Below are 16,620 nucleotides of genomic sequence, written 5' to 3'. Positions count from 1 at the left end.
CTACACTGTACCCAAACAATTTTTTTATCATTTTGTTCCCACAAATAGAGCTTTCTTTTGGTGGTATTTGATCACCTCTGCGGTTTTTATTTTTTGCGCTATAAACAAAAGAAGAGTGACAATTTAAAAAAAAAACACTATTTTTTACTTTTTTATTTAATAAATATCACAATTTTTAAAAAAAAAAACGTTTTTTTTCCTCAGTTTAGGCCGATATGTATTCTTCTACATATTTTTGGTAAAAAAAAATCGCAATGATCATATATTGATTGGTTTGCGCAAAAGTTATAGCGTTTACAAAATAGCTGATAGATTTATGGCATTTTTATTTTATTAATTTTTTTACTAGTATTGGCGGCGATTTGCGATTTTTTTACTGTCACCGTGACATTGCGGCGAACACATCGGACACTTTTGACACGTTTTTGGCGCCATTCACATTTATACAGCGATTAATGCGATAAATATGCACTAATTACTGTATAAATGTGACTGGCATTCAAGGGGTTAACACTAGGGGGTGAGGGAGGGGTTAATATGTATCCCTAAATTGTGTTCTAACTGTGGGGAAAGGGGGGTGACTGGGGGAGGTGACCGATGCTGCGTCCCTATGTACAAGGGACACAGATCGGTCTCCTCTCTCCCCTGACAGGACGTGGAGCTCTGTGTTTACACACAGAGCTCCACGTCTTGTCCCTGTAGCCGCCGATTCCGAGTGCCTGGCGGACATCGCGACCGCCAGGCACGCGCATCGGCATCTCGGGGACGCGCCGGCCGCCGGCGCGCTCGCGCGCCCCCCAGTGGCCGCAAGAATACAGGACGCCATATGACGTCCTGTTGAATTTTCAGAGTAACCGTGGAGCCGTCATTTGACGATGGCCCGGTACTCTAGTGGTTAAAGGAAGGACAACCCCAATAATGGGTAGCATACCTGACGTCAGGGCTTTTTTTCAGGGGGAACTTGGTGGAACTCAGTTCCATCACCTCTGGCTCAGACCCTTGGGGGGAGGGGGGGTTTGCTGCTCACCACAATCACTTGTAAACACAGAAGTCCGGTTTCTGTGTTTCCAAGTGACAGCTCTGCACTGTGTGTAACCCCCTTGGACTCTGAACTCTGTATGTAATGCAATCCTGGTATTTAATGCCCCTTTAAGACCCCCCGACAGTTTGTGAAATCTGACTGACCAGACCCAGTATTTAATGTGATTTTGAGGGTGTGTGTAGGGGGAGGGGTTTTGGGGGGGTCGTGGTTGAGTTCCAGCAACTATTGTTTGAGAAAAAAAGCCCTGCCTGACGTCCTGTATAAAGGATAAATAGGTGAGAGCTGGAAGGCAGCAGAAGAGCAGTAAAAACAGGTTGGTAAACCATGTTTTTACCATACCTGAATGCCTACCTCCAAACTAACCTGACAGGCGATCATGTGTGTGCGCAATGATTAGTATCATGGTGCAGCAATTTCAAACTTGTTATGTCAAATTTGACAGGTGGCACTGCCTATCAAACTTGCCTATTGAAACCAATGGGTCTGTCCAGCAACCACAAGCCAAACATTTGATTTGAGGTTGTGGTGCCCTATTTAATTGAGAAACCTCCTACTGACTAAGAAAAAAAACATTCAGGATACAAAAATTTTGCCTCCTCAACACCTACAAACCACACCTGAAATATGAAAGGTAGAGGCTGCCACATGTATGAAAGAGTTCTAATGCCCCGTACACACGGTCTGACTTTTGACCGGCCAAAATCTGAAATCCTCGGAATTCCATCGGAGTAAAAGAGAACATGTTCTCTATCTAAACTCCGACGGAATTTCTCGGAATTTCCGATGAAAAAAGTCAGACGGAGCTACACACGGTCGCAATTTCTGATGGGAAAAGTCTTTCTGTCTTTTTCCAATCGGAAATTCCGATCATGTGTACGGGGCATAAGTCAGACGTTGCATCCAGGCAGAGTAATATCTGTGAGAAAATCTGTTTCAGAATTCACCACCTGTACATTTTTATTGATAGAACACATCCCTATAATGCTTCCATTTTCAATTGCTATATTTTTTTACTTCTACTGTATATAATGATATGTAGGTGTTTTGGGCCAGATTCACAAATGAGATACGACGGCGTATCTCCTGATACGCTGTCGTATCTCTGTTTCTATCTATGCGACTGATTCATAGAATCAGTTACGCATAGATATCCCTAAGATCCGACAGGTGTAATTGTTTTACACTGTCGGATCTTAGGATGCAGTACCGTGGCCGCCGCTGGGGGGGAGTTCGCGTCGTAAACCAGCGTCGGGTATGCAAATTAGGAGTTACGGCGGATCCACAACGGTTTTTCACGTTCGCTACGTCGCCGCTAGTCTAGTTTCCCGTCGCAAAGTTACACTTTTTTTTTGGTGCCTTAACGTTAGTCAGCAAGTGTATTGCTGTCTAAAGTATGGCCGGCGTTCCCGCGTCGAAATTTAAAAATCAACGTCGTTTGCGTAAGCCGTCAGGGAATACGGAAGTACGCTACGCGCGTCGCCGTTCAAAAAAAATTCCGTCACGGCGCGCAAAGCACGGCGGGAGTTAGGAAACGGAGCATGCGCAGTAGGTCCGGCGCGGGAGCGCGCCTAATTTAAATGGCACACGCCCATTTGAATTGGCCCGCCTTGCGCCGGAGGCCGCGGGCGTAGTTTTCATCGCAAGTGCTTGGTGAATCAGGCACTTGCGATGAAAAATTGCGGCAGTGTAACGTATCTAGGATACGTTACGCCGCCGCGATTCTACGTGAATCTGGCCCATAGTCTCTAGAATATTGCCACATTGATAGCTGTGAGAAAATGCATTTCAAGAAACCCCTACTGAATGGTATATAGTTTGCACTGGAAGACTGGCGATAAAATTCTTATATTTCACTTTGCTTACAATGTTTTTACATTTATACTTTATATAAGGATATGAAAGTACTCAAATAATGTGCGGTAAGTCAAACATAGCATCATAATAGTGTAACTGCTGTGATAAAATCAATTTCAGGATATGCCACCTAAATGGTATATTGTATCCATTGAAAGTGTAAGTCCATAGACTGACAATGAGAAAATAGGAACAGAGGGCCAGATTCACGTAGAATCGTGGCGGCGTAACTTATCCTAGATAGGTTACACCACCGCAATTTTTCATCGCAAGTGCCTGATTCACCAAGCACTTGCGATGAAAACTCCCGCGCCGGACCTACTGTGCATGCTCCGTTTCCTAACTCCCGCCGTGCTTTGCGCGCCGTGACGTAATTTTTTTGAACGGCGACGCGCGTAGCGTACTTCCGTATTCCCGGGCGGCTTACGCAAACGACGTTAAATTTTGAATTTCGACGCGGGAACGACGGCCATACTTTAGACAACAATACACTTGCTGTCTAAAGTTAGGGCACCAAAAAAAACGACTAACTTTGCGACGGGAAACTTGACTACGGACGACGTAGCGAACGCGAAAAACCGTCGTGGATCAGCCGTAACTCCTAATTTGCATACCCGACGCTGGTTTACGACGCAAACTCCCCCCAGCGGCGGCCGCGGTACTGCATCCTAAGATCCGACAGTGTAAAACTATTACACCTGTCGGATCTTAGGGATATCTATGCGTAACTGATTCTATGAATCAGTCGCATAGATAGAAACAGAGATACGACGTCGTATCTCATTTGTGAATCTGGCCCAGAATATATAATCTGTGCTGTACTACTAGTACTGTAAAAAGCAAATACAGATCTACATGTATAAATGCTCAATAATTTGGGGGGTGGCAAACCAACCCGGCGGGAGACGCGGCAGAAACACCAGCAACACCCACTGATGTAAAGTTATATTTGAGGGTGGAGCTCCGCTTTAATTAGCCACGTAACCTGTATAATTAATATGTATTTGGTTTTAAAGGGATGAGGTGGCAAGCCTAATGCGTAGGTGAAATGCACTTGAACGTATAGTCATTCACTTGTATTGGTGGCTGTACGTGGCACATTTAAACACTGCAGCGGCGCCATTGGCTCCCACTGCTGTCAATCAAAGTCAGCTAGCCAATCAGGGGAGCTAGGGGGTTTGGGCTCTGTGTCTAAATGGACACAGGAGCTCTGACTCGGCTCGCGTGCCCCCATAGCAAGCTGCTTGCTGTGGGGGCACTGAACAGGAGGGAGGGGCCAGGAGCACCAAAGAGGCACCAGAGAAGAGGAGGATTCGGGGTTTCCTGTCAGAATTCACTGCATCAGAGCAGGTAAGTATAAAATGTTTGTTATTTTAATAGGAAAAAAAAAACAACAAGACTTTACTTTAACTCCCCGGGTGCCAGAAAGTGCCAGGGATTTTGCGTCTCATCGCAATTCTGTCTAGAGTTGTTCTTTAGGATGGATGTTCCTGTTTATAGTCCCCTCTGCAACCAAATATGACAGAAGCCAATTTTTCTGTGTGAGATGGTAGTTCATATTTCATTACACGCACCTGCGCCTCGGACTACACACGTGTTCTGCTCGGCAGCTGTGGAGACATTGACAATGCTAATTCATTCTCCGGCTGCAGATCTAATCCCTGGGATATGTCAGAGAGAAGCCTCTGTGCTATGATGGGAGCACCTCCGCTGCACAGGCTCTTTAATTATTCCCTACCAAGTGGAATATTTTTCAGTCCTGTTTGGAGGAAGGAGCCCGTCCTCAGTGTGCAGCCCTTTGATATTCCAACATAAAGCAGAATTATGCAACAGGAGACAACTTTCTGTACAGAGATATATTCAGGCTGCGCTCCAGGCAGTTACAATATATATAGGGGAACTGTTTTACCTTCAAAAGGAGTTATTTTTCTGTCCATCCTCTCTGGAAATGTATACAGTTCTGATACACAGCACAGCCCTATTTGGCAGAGAAGGAGACCTGATTTTTTTTTCTGTTGCAATTCAGTAACACTAACGAAAGGGCTAGTTTACAAAGACGTTGCTCTCTGAAGAGGGATCTGCGGTGTATCGCCTCATCACTGCCTGTTTTAACCCCTTAAACCTCATGCTAACATGCTATAACCTTGGCATGCAGTTGTGGGCAGCCACATTCAGTTGAACGGGTCACATTCAGCAGACGTTAGTGCCTGCTGAACGTGACAGCGGGGATATGTACTCCACCCCTCACACCCTTTGCAGCATAAGGGGGAGTGCTTATCCCCCAAACACAAGTGTCCCTCCCCAGCCTGTGACTGCACAGTGACAAGAGAAGCAGCAAACTGATAAGCTCATCTCTCCAACACTCTTCTCTCCCCTCCTATGAGCATGACTATGGTATAACATAAATCAACCCTTATCTGCTAAGCCCCACATTTTACTCAACCTTTACCTTTAATAAATAACTGAGACCACTACTGTAATTTTGGAGTAAAAAACTGGCCGTAGCAGCCTCCATTTATTTTTAAATAACCTTTTTTAAATATTAAATAACATTTCAACACATAAATATCTGTATACCTGAGATACAACTTTAACCTTTTTCTTTAAACCTACCGGTGCTGGACTTTGAAGGCACATTAACACACTTGTAACCATTCTAAAACCCTTTGAGCACTGCGGTACCTAAACTCAGGTCTTAGGCCTCAAGCCGACAAACTGACTCAGAGACGACCAACTGACCGCAGTGCCCCCATTAACCAACACTCCCAGCTACACTCTGTAAACTGCCCCTTCAGAACCCATACCACCTCTGGGTAATGGCATCCACTTTAGGGTAATTTCTTCTCCTGCAAAGTCCAAACACCCGCCGCCGCCACGACATCGTAACTTCGCACCTGTGTGGGAGAGACAAAAACAAGGAAAGCACCCAAAACACCACAAACACAGTATAACATACAGTTACCATACCAGCAAACCAAACACCCCCTACCCAAATAACCAACAGAGGGAGGGTGGGTGGGAAACTTCTCCCCTCAATTCTGTTTTTGGAAGGTGAATTTTTCAGCTTTGCAGGCTTTTGTGGAGCCTGATTCCCCCTTTTATTGCAGATCACGCAAACGGTCAGCGACAGAAAGCAAGGTGGTACTCGAACTATTGGTGTGCTATGAGAGGTATTGCCATTGGAATAATAACAATATTACAATGTGTGGATTCCTGTGCATTGGAACTGTGTTGGGCAACGTTGCTCAGCACGTTCCTAATGCAATAACATTCAGATTCAAAGCCATGTTCCCTATGAGGCCGATTCACACCACCGTGTTTCAGCACAGAGTGAGAAGCTCACAGGCCCAGATTCTCAAAGGAGATACGACGGCGTATCTCCAGATACGCCGTTGTATCTCTGAGTCTGAGCGGTCGTATCTATGTGCCTGATTCTTAGAATCAGTTACGCATAGATTTCTATTCGATCCGACCGGCGTAAGTCTCTTACGCTGTCGGATCTTAACTGCATATTTACGCTGGCCGCTAGGGGCGTGTACGCTGATTTACGCCTAGAAATATGTAAATCAGCTAGATACGCAAATTTACAAACGTACGCCTGGCCGACGTAGTACAGATACGCCGTTTACATTAGGCTTTTCCCGTCGTAAAGTTACCCCTGCTATATGGTGGCGTACATGCGGCGTACCAATGTTAAGTATGGACGTCGTTCCCGCTTCGAATTTTAAAAATTTTACGTCGTTTGCGTAAGTTGTTCGTGAATGGGGCTGGACGTCATTTACGTTCACGTCGAAACCAATACGTCCTTGCGGCGTACTTTGGAGCAATGCACACTGGGATATTACATGGACGGCGCATGTGCCGCTCGTTAGAAACGTCAATCACGTCAGGTCACATAACATTTACATAAAACACGCCCCCCTGTTCCACATTTGAATTAGGCGGGCTTACGCCGGCCTATTTACGCTATGCCGCCGCAACTTACGGAGCAAGTGCTTTGACAATACTGCACTTGCCCATCTAAGTTGCGGAGGCGTAACGTAAATGGGATACCTTACGCCCGCTCAAAGATGCGCGATCTACGTGAATCTGGGCCACAGTGTGCAGCAATTTAAATTTACCGGAGAGGAGCCTGTACAACTGTGCAAGACTGAAGGGAAGGCTGGAGCTCAACTCTAACCACTAGTCTACCAGACAGTGTTAATTTTGGAAGCAAATTTCTATTTATTTTAGTCTTAGGACTAAAATGGCATTTTAGATTTAGTCCTATTTTAGTCTTCTACAATTGTTTTAGTTTTAGTTTTAGTTGTATTTAGTCGACTCAATCTCATGTCAAATTTAGTCGACTAAAACTCATTTTAGTCATCTAAAATCAAATGGGTGTAGTTAAATTGTAATGCATTATTTAAGCATTTCCAAACTCATTATATACTGTTAAATTAAAAAATCTAATATGTTATTATTTATGTTATTGAGGTATGAACATGCACTACAGAGCAGTGTTAATTTTGACTTCAAATTTCAATTTAGTTTTAGTCTAAGGGCCCTTTCACACATATGACAGTGTGTCCATATTTCATCCATCCGTTTTTGGATGAAATGCGGACATACATGTTGTAATAGATTTTTTCCCTGGTCCAATTCCAGGATACACGTTCAATCCTGCCGCTAAACCAAATAAAATGATGTAAGAGCGTGCATGCATGTAAAATAAATCACACTGCTTCAGTCTCCATCATCAACTCCCACTGAGCTTTATTCCAGTCACTACCCCTTATATAAACAACGTGACATAAGCAAACGTCATCACATATGGGTGCAAGAAAAAAAGGGGGTGAATATTGCGCAAACTCAGTAAAATTAAAACTAAAGCAGCTACACTACAATAAGCCGAATATTGAACAGTGATGTAGGTAAAAAGGTGTAGCGCTATGGTGCCTAATGGGCCGTACAGACGACCGAACATGTCCGCGGAAACTGGTCCGCGGACCAGTTTCAGCAGACATGTTCGGTCGTGTGTAGGCCCGAGCGGACAGGATTCCAGCATACATTTGCCCGCCGGGCCTTTTTCCAGCGGGCAAATATTTCTGGACTTGTTTTAAAACAGCCCGCTGGAATCCTGTCCGCTCGGACATGTTCGGTCGTCTGTACAGACCTACCGTACATGTCCGAGCACCCGCCATCCCTCGCATGCGTCGAATGACTTCGACGCATACGTGGAAGCATTGAACTGGTAGGGCCGCCCACGTCGCGGCGCCACGCCCCGCGTATTGTTTACGCGCAGATTTCTGTATGATGGTGAGTACAGCCACCATACAGAAATCCCCGGGCAGACATGTACGGTGAAAACGGTCCGGCGGACCGGTTTCATCGTAAATGTTTGGTCGTCTGTACACGGCCATAGAGACAATAATTCCTCTAGGTGAGGTGCTAAATCAATACATACTATACTGAAACAGTGATAAATACCATAAACAAACGTATAGTGATGAAACCATATAGGTTGGTGTTATAAAAAACAGAGACAAGATATCGCCTTCTAAATAAAATTGGAAATACGCTTACCAGACGGTGTGGATCTGCATGCCAGCGACAGCAGATCACAAAGGCATGGACATTCCCGGGGCAATCAGCTCGGCTTCCTCAGACTGGAAAGAAGATGAAACTTCAGTGGAGGGCCTTGGATTCACGGTATCCCAGACGGATGTCCAAACTGCTCTCAAATGGATGTGGAGTGATGGAAATGAACCCCTTAGGGGTAGGATGACATAGAAACGAAGACTCCAAACAGCATGTGGGGGAGAGAAAGAAAACGCAGCCCCAATGGTGCAGGTCAAAAAATATAGGTTTTATTTGAATAAAACCAAAATACATATAAAAAGTGATCACAGTATATAAAAGGGCAATATGGAAAATGGTAAAAACCAAGCCCTATGCGTTTCGTCCTAGAGGGACTTCACTGTTTGGAGCCTTCGTGTTAGGTCTAGTGTTAGAATTATTGCTCTCACTCCCGCATACGCGGAGATATGTACAATGTGTATCGCAGTCAACGTTTTCACATATAGGAGCCCTGGCACATGCGTTTACGTTTGTGCGTGTGTATATGTGGGGGTGGGGGTTCTCAATTTTTTTGGGGGGGAGGGATTTTATGTGCTTGGGTGCAAAAAAATTTTTTTTAGTTTTTTTTCCATAGGGGACAAACAGTGATGTTGATGATTTTTAGGTGACATGTTCTCTTTATTGAGATGCCCGAATGCTCTCATCTGACAGGTAGGAGTTTGCCTGTCAGTTTCACACACAATCCCGGTGGCTGCCATTGGGTCCGTACGACGAAAGGGTCAAAGCCAGTAAAAAAGTACACTGCTGCAGTTGCAGCTGTGAGCTGGATTTCACGACTTGTCTACTATGCAGTTTAAAAACATACCTTGGTAGACAAGTGGTTAAAAGTGCATTAGTGGAAATAGCCCTTATCACAGCATCAGAATGATTCAGAATATTGAAATGCCAAGCAGAACTTTTGTTTTCCAATCCATTGGGGTAAACAAGCTGCGATGTTCCATTCAGTCTCGTATTGTTCTCTGAAGTTTTCTTAGAACTACAGAACTTTATTTTTCCCATTATACTTATATGTTATTATGTAGCCATTTATCTTGTCTGGTAAAGAACAGTTTATTGAATTTTTCTCCTGGCATCCAGAGATTGCTTCATCTCTTGTCACCGGCTCCTTTCCCTCATCAGATATGTTCTGGTGATATTGTTATTTATTTCTTTGTGCTTTTCTTTGTTTTATCTTTTTTCTGATCCCATTTTCATATTAAAGTTATTTTTTTTGTTTTCGAGACAAAATATTGAAATCAACAGACCCGTCTGATGAAAGCCTATGTAAATCCAAAATGTGTTTGTTGGTTTTGGATAGATTAGGGGAGGGATAAGGAAAATCCCTGGGATAAGCAAATATTGTCTAAACACAAGTCATGTATTCTTATATGAATCTCTGTTAGGCCTCGTACAGACGAGGGTTTATCCGCTGAAAACGGTCCGCCGGACCGTTTCCAGCGGACATTCCTCCTCCGGATTTTTGATCCGATTGCTTGTACACACCATCGGATCAAAATCCGCGCGGAAAACATCCGCGGACACGTGTCGCGCCGTCGCTGCGACGGTGACGCAGCGACGTGCGCGACGCTGGAAGGTAAACACTTCCACGCATGCGTCGAATCATTACGACGCATGCGAGGGATGGGAGCGGACGGACTGATCCGGTGAGTCTGTACAGACGACCGGATCAGTCCGCTGGACTGGATCCCAGCGGATAGATTTTGTAGCATGCTACAAAATTTTTATCCGCTGGGAATCCGTCGGCTGGATTTTTATCCGCCGGGAAATGTCCGCTCCGACGTACAGACGACCGGATCTATCTGCTGGAATTGATCCGCGGATCAATCCCAGCGGATAGATCCGGTCGTCTGTACGAGGCCCCAGGGATGAGCTTCGATCGTTCGTCGAATTACGAACGTTTTGGGCCGTTCGCGCCAAATTCAAGTGGAGTGTCATGGCCCAAAATTCACTGCGGCATCGCAGTGCATTTCTGGCTGATGATTGGCCAAGCATGTACTATGACCCGCATGCTTGGCCAATCACAGCTTGCAAAAAACGGAGAGCCATAATTGGCCAAAGCCAGGGTGGCTTTGGCCAATTATGGCTCAGGGGGTTTAGTACACTCCCCACACTATAAAAGGCCACCTGCAGTTCGGCCTTGTGTAGTGTGTTGCGGTGGTTAAGAGAGAGAAGACAGAGAGAGAGAGAGTGTCATTTTTTGTAGGTAGATAGAGCAGGCAGGCAGGCAGGCTAGTCAGTTAAAGTTACAGTGTGTAGAGGATATATATGCACCCCAGGTGTTGTATATATATTTATACACTGTATAGTTTAGCTATATCCACTCTTCCTAATTTACTGACAGGCAGGCAGGTGATTGTGCTAGCTGCAGTATTTTCACGTGGTGTACTGCCTGTGTCCTCTGCAGTGTGCACCTAAAGCTACGTGGTGTGTACTGCCTGTGTCCTCTGCAGTGTGCACCTAAAGCTAGGTGGTGTGTACTGCCTGTGTCCTCTGCAGTGTGCACCTAAAGCTACGTGGTATATAGTAATCTCATTTTGTGCAGAGACAGTTCTAAACACGTGCCACTTCACAGGCATACTTTAGACACCCAGCAGGTACGATATTTAAAAGAAAATTTTCATTTTTTTGTTTCACTTTAAGCATCATTAAAATCACTGCTCCAGAAAAAACGACCGTTTTTAAAACTTTTTTTTTCCATTTATACATGTTCCCTGGACCCGTGTTCTCAAACCTGTTTTATGACAATAACTTGCATATTAGGCTTTAAAATGAGCACTTTTGAATTCGAACGTTCGAGTCCCATAGACACCAATGGGGTTCTAAATGTTCGCGTCAACGGTCGGTCCGTTCGAAGGTTCTGGTGCGAACCGAACGGGGGGGTGTTTGGCTCATCCCTAATCTCTGTGTACTTTGCATTTTCTTCCAGCTCTGTGCAGTAATCCAGTGTGAATCTTTAACTCTGTACAAGTGCTTCCTGTAATAAATTACAACTTGATTATGCCCATTGAAATAAATAATAAATAAACGCTCAAGTGCTAAATGTAATGTAGCACCAACCCTGTAAGTTCTCCCCCTCTGTGCTATAGGCCCCAGAGGAACAGTTAGTTTTGAGTTGCAAAAGGTAACGACAAATCCCGGACGAGCCCCCACATGTAGCACAACCCCCGAAGGAGCTGCTGGTTTAGATTTGGGCCTGCCTTTACCTTACTGTTCCATACGCTCGTTTCAGGGGTTGTCCTTGAAGAGTTGTCCACAAAAATGTCTGCACCAAACGCAAAGTCTCTTTCAAGGTTTTTATTTAACAAAGTTTTCCAACAGAGGGGTAGAGGGATGGGAAAAGATACTCAGGTATCTTTGCTTTGTGGATCACAGGTACAATTCAGATCCAGAGGAATTAATTCAGTTCCACACTGGATTTCAGCAACCACCATATAGGCCCACTCTCACTGACCTAGCAGCTGGTGCGAAGCTCGTCAAAGTCTCTGCCACAGACTTGATAAGTGTTGTCATGCCGTCCCACGATCTTCTGCCACAAGATCTTGTAACCACTCACACACTTTGTATAGTTGAAAATAAAGTACACAACTTACGGTGCCAAGAATCTTTCAGCCAGGCCGGCAGCACAGTGAGGTAAATTTGCCAGGATACATCCTTCAATTGAATCCCACTGGTTCAGCTTCCTCCCGTAGGTAAGATAACGAAGGACCATCCCTGAATTAGTAGGCCCCAGCTGGCCCGAGGCTACGAAACAGCTCACACCTCCCTGAGGCCAGGAGGGCCATCAGGTCAGGATCGGAAGACCCCGCCAAAACGGCATCTGTCCCTTAAGTACCCCTCCCCAGAATGCATAGCGGGTTGACCACGCTCCCCTGAGCTGCTTCTGTCAGATAGAGGGCAGGGCATCTCCTCCAGTTGCCCACTGTCACTGTTTGAAAAAAACTTGGTCATGTGGGGCTCCGCCTTCCCTGGCCACGTCTATTATTCACAGTCCTTTGTGAATGGGAAACCCCAAGCCTTTGTGGCTGTCAGCTTGTATTTTCAATGAACTACCATGTTGCTCAAATGATAGATTTAGTGACCCTAAAATATCCGCCACCTCATCCCTTTTAAATAGAAATAGCAACAACAGGAGGATTGGGATAACAGTGCCCCATATTACAGAGAATACATTTTATATAAAAATAGACAGTTTACTCATAAAATAACAACGTATATTGGGTTCAATAAAAAAACACAGTATGATATAAATTATATTAGGTGATAATTTTTTGATGTTGTATCCCAACATGTATCCCAACTTTGGCTTCTTCAGGGGATTTCTGAAGACCACCAATTCACTTAATTCCAAAGAGACATCACGGAGGTCACCAGGAAAGCCCACAAATTTGGAGAGGAGGCTCTGTGCGATCACAGGAGATACATGGGGACCAGGAAGACTGAGGTAAAAAGGGACTCCAGTGACTTACTGGGCTCCCGGTTCTATTGAAAGGATTCCGGGCTGGGTGCTGTTCGATTGGGGAGTCGGCTTGAGGGGAACCCGGAGGCAGGTTGTCCAACAGGGCTTGAACGAACCAATCGGTGATCTGGTGACCGGAATGTTGGCAGGTACGTTTTGCTGTCATCTGGTGACCTATGCTACAAACCTACTGGGAGGATTTGCTTAATTTATCCATCTAGCTCCCCTAAAGTAATTGGCCTGTGGCAGAGGCCCTAGAGCCAGGTCTGTGAGAGAGATCTGTTCCTCACAGAAAATCCTAAGTGACACTTCGGCTGCCAGGCTTGTGAGAGGGGTCTGTCCGGGGGCACTTTACCCACTCCAACTAGAGTGGCGACGAATAACAGTTTGGTACTCTATCGAGCAAGTACTGCTCAATTAATATCCGGGCCTGACACTGCAAGGTTCTCTTTTCTACTTCATCAACCTGCTCTTCCCATTTAATGTTGATGTTGGCCGTGTTTGGCCTGGAATAAAGCATTGGAAAACCCTTTATTCACTGTCTGGACCTTCGCTCACTGCTTTGTTCTCCAACTGCACCCATACGCCACATTAAGGTAACTCAATATGCCGATCCCAAAAACAAAAAAGCGGCTCCTTCGGGGGTAGCGCTAAATATTTCTTTGGGGATATTTATTATAGCAAGAAGTAAAAAATATAGAATCTTTTCAAAATTGTTGCTCTTTTTTTGTTTATAGCAGTAAAAAATCGCAGAGGTGATCAAATACCACCAAAAGAAAGCTCTATTTGTGGGAAAAAAGTCAATTTTGTTTGGGAGTCACGTCGCAGGAAAGCGCAATTTTCAGTTAAAGGGGCGCACTGATGAATTGCAAAAAGTGGCCCGGTCTTTGACAACCAAAATGGTCCGGGGCTTAAGCGGTTATTATGCAAAATAAGATCTGAGTCTAGATCCACCTTAAATAATTTAAAGGCAAATATTCATGTCTGTGTGCGGTATATACAGTTGTGTTCAAAATTATTCAACCCCCCAATGCTGTAAAGGGTTTTAGGGAATTTAGTGTACATTTGTAATTGTATTCAGAATGAAATCCTACAAGGACTTCTTAAAGAACCATATGCAACTAAAATGACATCAATCGGTTTTGTAATACAGTAGTAAATATTTATTTTGTGAATTCTTCATTTACACAATTATTCAACCCCTTAAAGACTACCACTTTGAAGAACAGAGGTTCATTGAAGTGTATTCAATCAGGTATTGAAAACATCTGTGGATGTCAAGGAGCAGCAATAAAGCCCAATAAGCATTAATTAGGCAGCTTTAAAATGACTGTGATACTCAGCTCCTTCTAGACATTTACCGGTGTGGTTACAAACATGGTGAGGTCAAGAGAATGGTCTAGGAAGACAAGAGAAGAGGTGATTACTCTTCACAGGAAGGGCAATGGCTATAAGAAGATTGCAAAGATGTTAAACATACCAAAAGACACCATAGGAAGCATCATTCGCAAATTCAAGGCAAAGGGCACTGTTGAAACGCTACCTGGTCGTGGCAGAAAGAAGATGCTGACTTCGACTGCTGTGCGCTACCTGAAGCGTAGAGTGGAGAAAAGTCCCCGTGTGACTGCTGAGGAACTGAAAAAATATTTGTCAGATGTGGGTACTGAAGTTTCTGCTCAGACAATACGGCGCACACTGCGTAATGAAGGCCTCCATGCCAGAACTCCCAGGCGCACCCCCTTGCTGTCTCTAAAGAATAAGAAGAGTCAACTGCAGTATGCCAAAAGTCATGTGGACAAACCACAGAAGTTTTGGGATTGTGTTCTGTGGACTGATGAAACTGTTTGGGCCCATGGATCAACACTATGTTTGGAGGAGGAAGAACAAGGCCTATGATGAAAAGAACACCTTGCCTACTGTGAAGCATGGCGGGGAGTTAATCATGCTTTGGGGCTGTTTTGCTTCTGCAGGTACAGGGAAGCTTCAGCGTGTGCAAGGTACCATGAATTCTCTTCAGTACCAGGAGATATTGGATGACAATGTGATGCAGTCCGTCACAAACCTGAGGCTTGGGAGAGGTTGGACCTTTCAACAGGACAATGATCCCAAGCATACCTCCAACTCCACTAGAGCATGGTTGCAGATTAAAGGCTGGAACATTTTGGAGTGGCCTTCGCAGTCACCAGACTTAAATCCGATTGAGAACCTCTGGTGGGACTTAAAGAAAGCAGTTGCAGTGCGCAAGCCTAAGAATGTGACTGAACTGGAGGCTTTTGCCCATGACGAATGGGCGAAGATACCCGTAGATCGCTGCAAGACACTTGTGTCAAGCTATGCTTCACGTTTAAAAGCTGTTATAACTGTAAAAGGATGTTGTACTAAGTACTAAGATTGAATGTCACTTGGGGGTTGAATAAAACTGATAATGATGTGAGCACAGAAAAGACATTTGTGGTTATTTTATTATAAATGTTATGTTATATTTGTCTGACCTACACGTGCCTCTTTGATTTAATTGTAAGCAGGATGACTGAATGATCAAAATCAATGTCAAACTGGCCAAAACAATCAATTTCAGTGGGGGTTGAATAATTTTGAATACAACTGTACTATTTTTATTCCACAAAATGATGCCATTTGTACACTACTTGAACCTGAAACCTGACTTGAAGTTCACAAGCTTGAGACGCACTGCAGTCTCTGGAGAGTGTTTGAGATTTCCCCATACAACTCAATCCATATATACACAGTGCATACATGAAATTCTTTTCATGTCCTACTACGGGAAAATGCCCCAAAGCTACTGGATACAGTAGCTCAGTAAATTAGGTCTAATGCAGGCTCTTCTCCGGTAACATTACAATGGTCTTATGGTTATCCATATATTAGTGGGCGTTAATATTTTATAGTAACAGGATGAGTTGAGGCGAATGCCTTTCACAGACTGCAATAAGTCAGTCACTGAAGAGATAGATTGATGATCCGATGGGCAATGGTGGATGAATAATGCAGATCATGAACTCGTCAAAAGAATTCTGTATTCTTCCCCAGTGATAAAAGATAAAGGAAAAAAAAAAGTGACCTTTGCTCAGGAGCCAATTGGGTTTGGGTTCTGCATAATTTAACCTCTTGCTGCCTATAGAACTAAAATGTGAGGGTGACTTTAATGCCCACACGCTGCACATATGGGAAGGCAAGGTTTCTGTGCTGAGAATGTGCTCACTGCGCCCTCCTAATACAGGGACCAAGCTGTCAAAGATGGTGTTCTATCGTATAGTCCACCCCGTTGGATAATGCCTCTGACGATCTGCGCATGCGCAGGATGCAACGGCACTCCAACAGAACTGTTGATCAGCTGGCGTGTGGTCAACACCGCGCATGTGCAGATCATCGGAGGCATTATCCGACAATCTGCAAAGGGAGAATGTAATCATCAGATTGCTTGCCTCTCTGCTCATGCGGGAGAATTGAGCGATCACGTGACAGGTGGGTTTCGGTGTGTTGCACAATTCCATTTTCCCTTTGCAGATCATCAGATAATGCCTCAGATGATCTTAGCATGTGCAGTGCTGACATCACGCCACCTGATCAAGAAATCAGCTGGAGCGATGTTGAGTAGCGCACATACGCACATCGTCAGCGGCCTTAT

The 16,620-nt window shown here is 44.6% G+C and overlaps 1 protein-coding gene across 1 annotated transcript in view; it reads left to right on the top strand.

Moving 5' to 3' along the window:
* Positions 1–16,620, top strand: part of GALNT14 (polypeptide N-acetylgalactosaminyltransferase 14) — a 657,875-nt gene that overhangs the window by 295,423 nt on the left and 345,832 nt on the right. The window lies entirely within an intron of this gene.

Source organism: Rana temporaria, chromosome 4 (genome assembly GCF_905171775.1).
Source record: "Rana temporaria chromosome 4, aRanTem1.1, whole genome shotgun sequence".
Classification (NCBI taxonomy): domain Eukaryota; kingdom Metazoa; phylum Chordata; class Amphibia; order Anura; family Ranidae; genus Rana; species Rana temporaria.
Note: the sequence above shows the minus strand (reverse complement) of the source record. Positions and strands in the feature narration are given on the sequence as shown.